The sequence below is a fragment of the Schistocerca gregaria genome, chromosome 2, assembly GCF_023897955.1.
Source record: "Schistocerca gregaria isolate iqSchGreg1 chromosome 2, iqSchGreg1.2, whole genome shotgun sequence".
Lineage (NCBI taxonomy): Eukaryota > Metazoa > Arthropoda > Insecta > Orthoptera > Acrididae > Schistocerca > Schistocerca gregaria.
Window position 1 is genome coordinate 212,673,234 of NC_064921.1, and position 9,261 is coordinate 212,682,494.

The following is a 9,261-nucleotide window of genomic DNA, read 5'->3' on the forward strand; positions in this document are numbered from 1 at the left end:
ACAAACGAGCATCAAAGGGCGTTCTGGGCGTCAGTAGTCCACTGCACAATCAGCTGTGTTGGAGTCCAGGTTGCGAGAACACATAACAGTGTTACTTGAATCACATAAAGAAGACTACTGTGCCAGTTTTCGAAATATTATATATAAGATGAAAACAACAAATCGATTGAACAGCGGTAAGCACACCACTGAACAATAACGCCGAAAAATCCTAAGGGATCACGTTCAGAATATCGTCTGTAGTTGAGCTATTTACTATGAACGATGATTTTCTGTTAAAAAGTTATCTTCTTGGTCTGTCGTTGTTTACGTGAAATCAAGTCAACGTCACGCATTTCTTAATATTGCAGTAAACGCGACATGAGCTGAGGAGATCCCTTATGATATAAGGCTACATCGTCACAAGAGTTGCAAATCATATTTATTAACGACCTTGAATTTGAATTTCAGTACCGGTATATCACCGAGTGTGCAAATAATCGAACTCTCCCGTTTAAAACAGCTTGAATCGTCGGATTGCTTTACGAATACTTAATGTTTTAGTACTTAATGTTTTAAATATTTGACCCTAAGCATGTTACCTGTAACGTTGACATTCGACTTACGTTATTGTGTTATACATCTACTACCACGTCAGTATGTATTTTTTACGTTCTTTCTCCTTTCCTTTATTGACGTTTCTTATCTTGGATTCTATTTATTTTGTATGTACAGACGCAAAGCCATGTGTTATGTAGAAACAACATTTTTATTTAAAGAGGAACATTATTTCCGCGTATGTTTGTAACTTCCTTGTAATTTTAGGACCTTCGGCATGTTGGGGAATGTAATATCTGTGAATAATATAGAGCTGCGATGAAGAGCTGCGTTGCGTTGCAGCTACGAGTAAAGCGGGATATGAAGACAGAAACGGACTGTAGACATATGGGGATGTGAACTGTCTATGGTATGGTTTACTATTCTCAAAGCTGTATTGGAATATACATTGGGGGGTCAAACTCCCGGACAATTTAATTTTGGTGATCAGAAGAATAAATGGGCGGACTGCACGTTAGGTTGGATATTCGGTTAGCCATTGACTCTTACTTCCGGAAATAATTTTATGTTCTTAAATTAACTCGATTCACCTTTCCCGTTCTGTTTTTGAACCTGTGTAAGTTTATTATGGTTTATTCTGGTAGATCAATGAACAACGAAACAAGGGAGCGTCTACACCACAGATCCCATAGCAGTCGTCTCACGTAGGAAACTGCAGCAAACAGATCTCTGTAATCACACTCTTGATTTTCCACTGCTACGTAGTGTTAACATAAACTCTCTCTGATAAATACTATTAAAGTACATCATGTAGATTCAAGTCAGATTTAGATTTATCGTTCAAAATTTCTCCTTCAGTAACACCTCAAATTGAAATTGCCTTTGTGCATCAGCGTCAGAAAAAAAAAAAACTTGTTGAAAGTGGTCGGGTTGAAGACCGTAGACCTCCATTATTTTGTTAATTCGTGGTAATACAAAAGCCATAGTTTCACTAGCGATATTTTGAAGACATTGGGGATGAAGAATGAACAATTTTGCCCTGCTGAAACTGTGAACCAACGTTGTTAAAGCTAGCGCTCATGAAACAACAAAGGTATTTATAATCAGTTAGTAACGTCTTGAAGTGGAAACTTTTTACAGCTGCGTCATTTCGAGCCAAGTTATCAGCAGTTATTTATTGCTGATATTTATTTTTTTCCAATCAGTTATCATTTAAAATAAAAAGGAAGGTCAGCGTTGGTCGTAATATTGATGTTTTATTAATAGCAGAATCTATTTTCGATCACAGAGTGATCATATTCAGTGCTGGAAATAAAAATTTTTACATAGCAATCAGTGAGTAAAAACAAAAAACCACAACTACATCTGAGTATAAACCAACTGTTGGAAAGAACATACCTGTGGTGTACAAATTAAACTCAGACACTGGTATCATGTTATCAGTACCCAGAACTTAGAAGCGATCACAATAACTGAAGCCGCTGTTTACATTCACCTATACAGCAGACATCGGTATGACAGGGTCTTGGAACTCCCTCTATGTAGCGTGTGCCACGTGAAGACTTAAGAATTCTTTATTTTCCAAGACATTACCACAAAATACCAATGTGCACTTCCAAATCATTAACTGAATATTTCAATTTTAAAATGGTCCATTTAAAAAAAATTGCTTTTATGTTATAAGGGTTCCCACTGCTGCTATAAGACACGTAATTAAATTATCTCCTTTATATGAGTATCCAAAACCATTTGATTGACAGTTTTCACTTCAGTTTTATCAGCTGTAAGGTATGATGGGTTCTGACCCAGTGCTTGTGCAAAAAGAAAGGGTATAACTTGAGTGTGAAGAGAACACTGTTTCCTTATACCCAAATTCTGTTTGTATCATTTGATAAATTTTTCTCTAAATAACAGGTGTGATAGTGGAGGTATCTATTAAGCTAGCGTATTTCGTACACTTGTCTATATCCAACATATAATTTATTCTTTGCAATTTGTAACAGTAGTTTTCACTCACGAATGCGCTAAACGATCTCTGCATCCACAATGTGCTTTTAAAACATACTGCTTTCATAATTACGATTACTTTTTAATTTATATAAAGTGTTCACATGTCCCAACGGGATAAAGGAGATGTGTGTTCCATCACGCCGTTAAATACCATAAAAAGTTGTTAATCTTCACCCTTTAAAAAAATTTTTATAACACATTATGAGTCTCATGGCACTTTGACCTGCTATATTGTGACATACATTGTGTAATTACATTTATGTATTTGACTTCTTGGTTTCAATGTAATATTTGACGTAAAGTAAGAACTTTATATCTCTGACTCCCTACGCCAGATGGCGGTTACTGTGTTATAACAAATTCTGTTATATTTGATGTCATGTTACTTGTATATTTTTTCTTCTTTTCTAGTCCTGTAATCTGACGCCATATAACATCACCTGTTCATTTTTATTCTGACATGTTTTTTTTAAGTTGTTAGAAAATAAAACGCCAGATGTCCAAGATGTGCATTTCCCCCTGTGCTTTTTTTTTTGCTATGCGTTTTTTAATGTACAATTTTAAAATTGCAATATTCAATTAATGATTTGAAAGTGCTCTTAGGTATTTTGTGGTAATCTTTTGGCAAATGAAGAACTGTTAAGTCTTCACGTGAAACATGCCACATAGAGCGCGTTCCAAGACCCTGTCATACCGATGTCTGCTGTATAGGTGAATGTAAACAGCGGCGTCAGTTATTGTGACCGATTTTCAGTTTTGGGTACTGATAACTTGATACCAGTGTCTGAGTTTAATTTGTACACCACAGGTATGTTATTTCCAACAGTTGGTTTATACTCCGGTGTATTTGTGTTTTTATTTTATTTTTTTTTTTTTTTTGTTTTTACTCACTGATCGCTATGTACAATTTTTAACTTTCAGCACTGAAGATGATCACTCTGTGATCGAAAATCGATTCTGCTATCAATAAAACATCAATATTAGGGCCAACGCTGACCTTCCTTTTAATTTAACATATATGATCGTTGTACACATAGCACTCCATGGAGTCACCAATCAATAAGTTACCATTTACTTTTATATTGATTGCACTGAGTAGTAATTAACGTTTCCCACCGAGAATATTCTGAATTCTAACACATCTAAGGTGATAACAGTCGTAAGCCAAAACGCATCAAATTAACTTGTGAGCTCAAAGATTTTTTGTATGACATATTTGCACTTCCTAACCACATATCCATTTTCAATTTGCAAACAATAACCCGGAGTTGTTAACTATTACAGCAAGTCTTGTAAAATAATATTTTTGAAAATTTAATTGTTCATGTGTGTCACTTAGATGTATTGTTTGGTGTGTGACTAAGGCGTTCTTGTGTTCCGTAACTGTCATCTCAGTCAATCCTTCTTAGAGACAGACGCTGCTACCAGATAATGTCAAACACATATTAGCTCGGCATAGACACATTCTACTTAGTGATAGGAACAGGTGTGGTGTCACCGGCAGACACCGCACTTGCTAGGTAGGTGGTAGCCTTTAAATCGGCCGCGGTCCGTTAGTATACGTCGGACCCGCGTGTCGCCACTACCAGTGATTGCAGACCGAGCGCCGCCACACGGCAGGTCTAGTCTAGAGAGACTCCCTGGCACTCGGCCCAGTTGAACAGCAGACTTTGCTAGTGATGGCTCACTGTCTACATATGCTCTCATTTGCAGAGACGACAGTTTATCATAGCCTTCAGCTACGTCATTTGCTACGACCTAACAAGGCGCCATATTCAGTTACGATATGTCTTCTAAACAGATAAAATTGTGAATCATGTACCGTCAAGAGCGAAGTTCATCATTAATGGATTAAAGTTAAGTACCAAACTACCTATGTCCGCTTTCTGAATTTTAATTCCTTGTCATGTTCCATACCTCACGTCAGTATAGTCTTTCCCTCCTCACGTCAACCTGCGTGAGCTAAAACGCGTGCATTTCGGCCTCTATTAGTAACACGGTGTTGGCACTTCTGCCAACACAATAGGCGTGTGGCGATTTAATCCCAACAGTTCGCAGGTTGTCTTGGTAAACGATTTGCTACAGAAGCCTTACGTTTTAGAAAGAAATCACTTTCAAATTTTGCAGGGTACTTGACAAGGTGGGAATGATTACAGAGCACTTAGCCAAATGACCCCCCAAAAACCATGGACCTTGCCGCTGGTCGGGAGGCTTGTGTGCTTCAGCGATACAGATGGCCGTACCGTGGGTGCAACCACAACGGAGGGGTATCTGTTGAGAGGCCAGACAAACGCGTGGTTCCTGAAGAGGGGCAGCAGGCTTTTCAGTAGTTGCAGGGGCAACAGTATGGATGATTGACTGATCTGGCCTTGCAACATTAACCAAAACGGCCTTGCTGTGCTCGTTCTGCGAACGGCTGAAAGCAAGGGGAAACTACAGCCCTAATTTTTCCCGAGGACATGCAGCTTTACTATATAATTAAATGATGATGGCGTCCTCTTGGGTAAAATATTCCGGAGGTAAAATAGTCCCCCATTCAGATCTCCGGGCGGGGACTACTCAGGAAGACGTCGTTATCAGGAGAAAGAAAACTGGCGTCCTACAGATCGGAGCATGGAATGTCAGATCCTTTAATCGGGCAGGTAGGTTAGAAAATTTAAAAAGGGAAATGGATAGGTTAAAGTTACATACAGTGGGAATTAGTGAAGTTCGCTGGCAGGAGGAACAAGACTTCTGGTCAGGTGAATACAGGGTTATAAATACAAAATCAAATAGGGGTAATGCAGGAGTAGGTTTAATAATGAATAAAAAATAGGAGTGCGGGTAAGCTACTACAAACAGCATAGTTATTGTGGCCAAGATAGACACAAAACCCATACCTACTACAGTAGTACAAGTTTATATGCCAACTAGCTCAGCAGATGATGAAGAAATTGATGAAATGTATGATGAGATAAAAGAAATTATTCAGGTAGTGAAGGGAGACGAAAATTTAATAGTCATAGGTGACTGGAATTCGTCAGTAGGAAAAGGGAGAGAAGGAAACATAGTAGGTGATCATGGATTGGGGCTAAGAAATGAAAGAGGAAGCCGCCTGAATTTTGCACAGAGCGTAACTTAATCATAGATAACACTTGATTCAAGAATAGTAAAAGAAGGTTGTATACATGGAAGAATCCTGGAGATACTAAAAGGTATCAAATAGATTATATAATGGTAAGGCAGAGATTTAGCAATCAGGTTTTAAATTGTAGGATATTTCCAGTGGCAGATGTGGACTCTGACCACAATCTATTGGTTATGACCCATAGGGTAAAGCTGAAGAAACTGCAAAAAGCTGGGAATTTAAGGACATGGGATCTGGATGAGCTGAAAGAACCAGAGGTTGTACAGAGTTTCAAGGAGAGCATAAGGGAACAATTGACAGGAATGGGGGAAAGGAACACAGTAGAAGAAGAATGGGTAGCTCTGAGGGATGAAGTCGTGAAGGCAGCACAGGATAAAGTAGGTAAAAAGACGAGGGCTGCTAGAAATCCTTGGGTAACAGAAGAAATATTGAATTTAATTGATGAAAGGAGAAAATATAAAAATGCAGTAAATGAAGCAGGAAAAAAGGAATACAAACGTCTCAAAAATGAGATCGACAGGAAGTGCAAAATGGCTAAGCAGGAATGGCTAGAGGACAAATGTAAGGATGTAGAGGCTTATCTCACTAGGGGTAAGATAGATACTGCCTACAGGAAAATTAAAGAGATCTTTGGAGAGAGAAGAACAACATGTATGAATATCAAGAACTCAGATTGCAACCCAGTTCTAAGCAAAGAAGGGAAGGCAGGAAGGTGGAAAGAGTATATAGAAGGTTTATACAAGGGCGATGTACTTGAGGACAATATTATGGAAATGGAAGAGATTGTAGATGAAGATGAAATGGGAGATAAGATACTGCGTGAAGAGTTTGACAGAGCACTGAAAGACCTGAGTCGAAACAAGGCCCCCGGAGTAGACAACATTCCTTTGGAACTACTGATGGCCTTGGGAGAGCCAGTCCTGACAAAACTCTACCATCTGGTGCGCAAGATGTATGAGACAGGTGAAATACCCTCAGACTTCAAGAAGAATATAATAATTCCAATCCCCAAGAAAGCAGGTGTTGACAGATGTGAAAATTACCAAACGTTCAGTTTAATAACTCATAGCTGCAAAATACTAACGCGAATTCTTTACAGACGAATGGAAAAACTAGTAGAAGCCGACCTCGGGGAAGATCAGTTTGGATTCCGTAGAAATGTTGGAACACGTGAGGCAATACTGTTCCTACGACTTATCTTAGAAGCTAGATTAAGGAAGAGCAAACCAACGTTTCTAGCATTTGTAGACTTAGAGAAAGCTTTTGGCAATGTTGATTGGAATACTCTCTTTCAAATTCTGAAGGTGGCAGGGGTAAAATACAGGGAGCGAAAGGCTATTTACAATTTCTACAGAAACCAGATGGCAGTTATAAGAGTCGAGGGGCATGAAAGGGAAGCAGTGGTTGGGACAGGAGTGAGACAGGGTTGTAGCCTCTCCCCGATGTTATTCAATTTGTATATTGAGCAAGCAGTAAAGGAAACAAAAGAAAAATTTGGAGTAGGTATTAAAATTCACGGAGAAGAAGTAAAAACTTTGAGGTTCGCCGATGACATTGTAATTCTGTCAGAGACGGCAAAGGACTTGGAAGAGCAGTTGAACGGAATGGACAGTGTCTTGAAAGGAGGATATAAGATGAACATCAACAAAAGCAAAACGAGGATAATGGAATGCAGTCAAATTAAATCGGGTGATGCTGAGGGAATTAGATTAGGAAATGAGACACTTAAAGTAGTAAAGGAGTTTTGATATTTAGGAAATAAAATAACTGATGATGGTCGAAGTAGAGAGGATATAAAATGTAGACTGGCAATGGCAAGAAAGCGTTTCTGAAGAAGAGAAATTTGTTAACATCGAGTATAGATTTAATGGTCAGGAAGTCACCTCTGAAAGTATTTGTATGGAGTGTAGCCATGTATGGAAGTGAACCATGGACGATACCTAGTTTGGACAAGAAGAGAATAGAAGCTTTCGAAATGTGGTGCTACAGAAGAATGCTGAAGATAAGGTGGATAGACCACATAACTAATGAGGAGGTATTGAATAGGATTGGGGAGAAGATAAGTTTGTGGCACAACTTGACTAGAAGAAGGGATCGGTTGGTAGGACATGTTTTGAGGCATCAACGGATCACAAATTTAGCATTGGAGGGCAGCGTGGAGGGTAAAAATCGTAGAGGGAGACCAAGAGATGAGTACACTAAGCAGATTCAGAAAGATGTAGGTTGCAGTAGTTACTGGGAGATGAAGAAGCTTGAACAGGATAGAGTAGCATGGAGATCTGCATCAAACCAGTCTCAGGACTGAAGGCAACAACAACAACAACAACATAGCCAAATGACCCTCCCATCAGCTTCTTAGTAAATGTTCTTGACTGTTCAGCAGTCATAAGTTGGAATCAGAGTAAAGAAGAAGTTAGGGCCGTTTTAAAGCGAGTTCAAGTTTGGATAAGATTTGAAACTATGTTTAAAGTTCGTTGTAGTTTCTCCTTATCGATTACTAGATGAGTATAGTGTGGGTAAATTGTGCTCTGTTATAAGGAAAGCTAGTTTTTCACCCATCTCTATATTTATAACATCATACATCCCAAACTATGTGCCGTACAATGAAATAATTTCGCAGGTATACTCATTACTATATGTGGACGTAGGCTCCAAGTGCTAGTCTGAGATGAAGACGTTGGTACAGGAGAAGAATACCTGGTGGGACGCATCAAATCAGTCGGAAGACGAATGACTAAAAAAAAAAGTAGATAAAATTTTTAAAATATCTAGTTAGTAATTTTCTAAGTAACGACCTAATGAATTAGTACATCGAAGTCTGATGCTGAAACTGTGAAAATTTATTTAGTGATTAACCTCTTTCTTTTCATCATTTTATACTTTCAATGATTTGATTATGTCCAGATACAATAATTTTTAATTCTGTGAATAATTATATGAATAATTCATTTTTTCTATTGCCGCTGGAATGGATGGCAGTCTACTGAGTTTATCGTTTACAAATATAGTTGAGATACAGAAAGCACCAGTGATCACTATAACCCGGATTTTTATGTTTTTATAAAATAGATTTCAGAGCTTCATTTACTTAAAAAAATTGCTATTCCGCTGTGGCAGGGTGCTACAGAAACGAATTTCGAATTATTTCAGAGTAAAAACAGTCTTGGCTGCGAAGTTGTTTAACATCAATAAATATATCAATATATTGAAAATACTGAAATTTGTTTTACCTGGAAAAGTCTTTTTTACCTTTAAACAAACCATTTACTGAAGACTTTTAGTGAAAAATATGATGAACACTAATATTAACCACGAAAATTTTATTCAAATTTTGACAAAGTCATTCTATTTCTTTGTGGAAAATAAACAGTTAAATCTTCCTCATATCGGCACTCGAGAAAGTGCATAACCAACTGAGATATTTACACGTCCTTTAATTATTTTCTCTATTTGTAATATTTTAGTTAGAAGTCTTGTACTGAAATATTATTTTGGCCTGCCACTCATATAAGAACAGATGTCCGAGATGTGTCCCTGCTATGACAACAATCCGCGGCATAACGTTACAAACAACAAGAATTTTTATA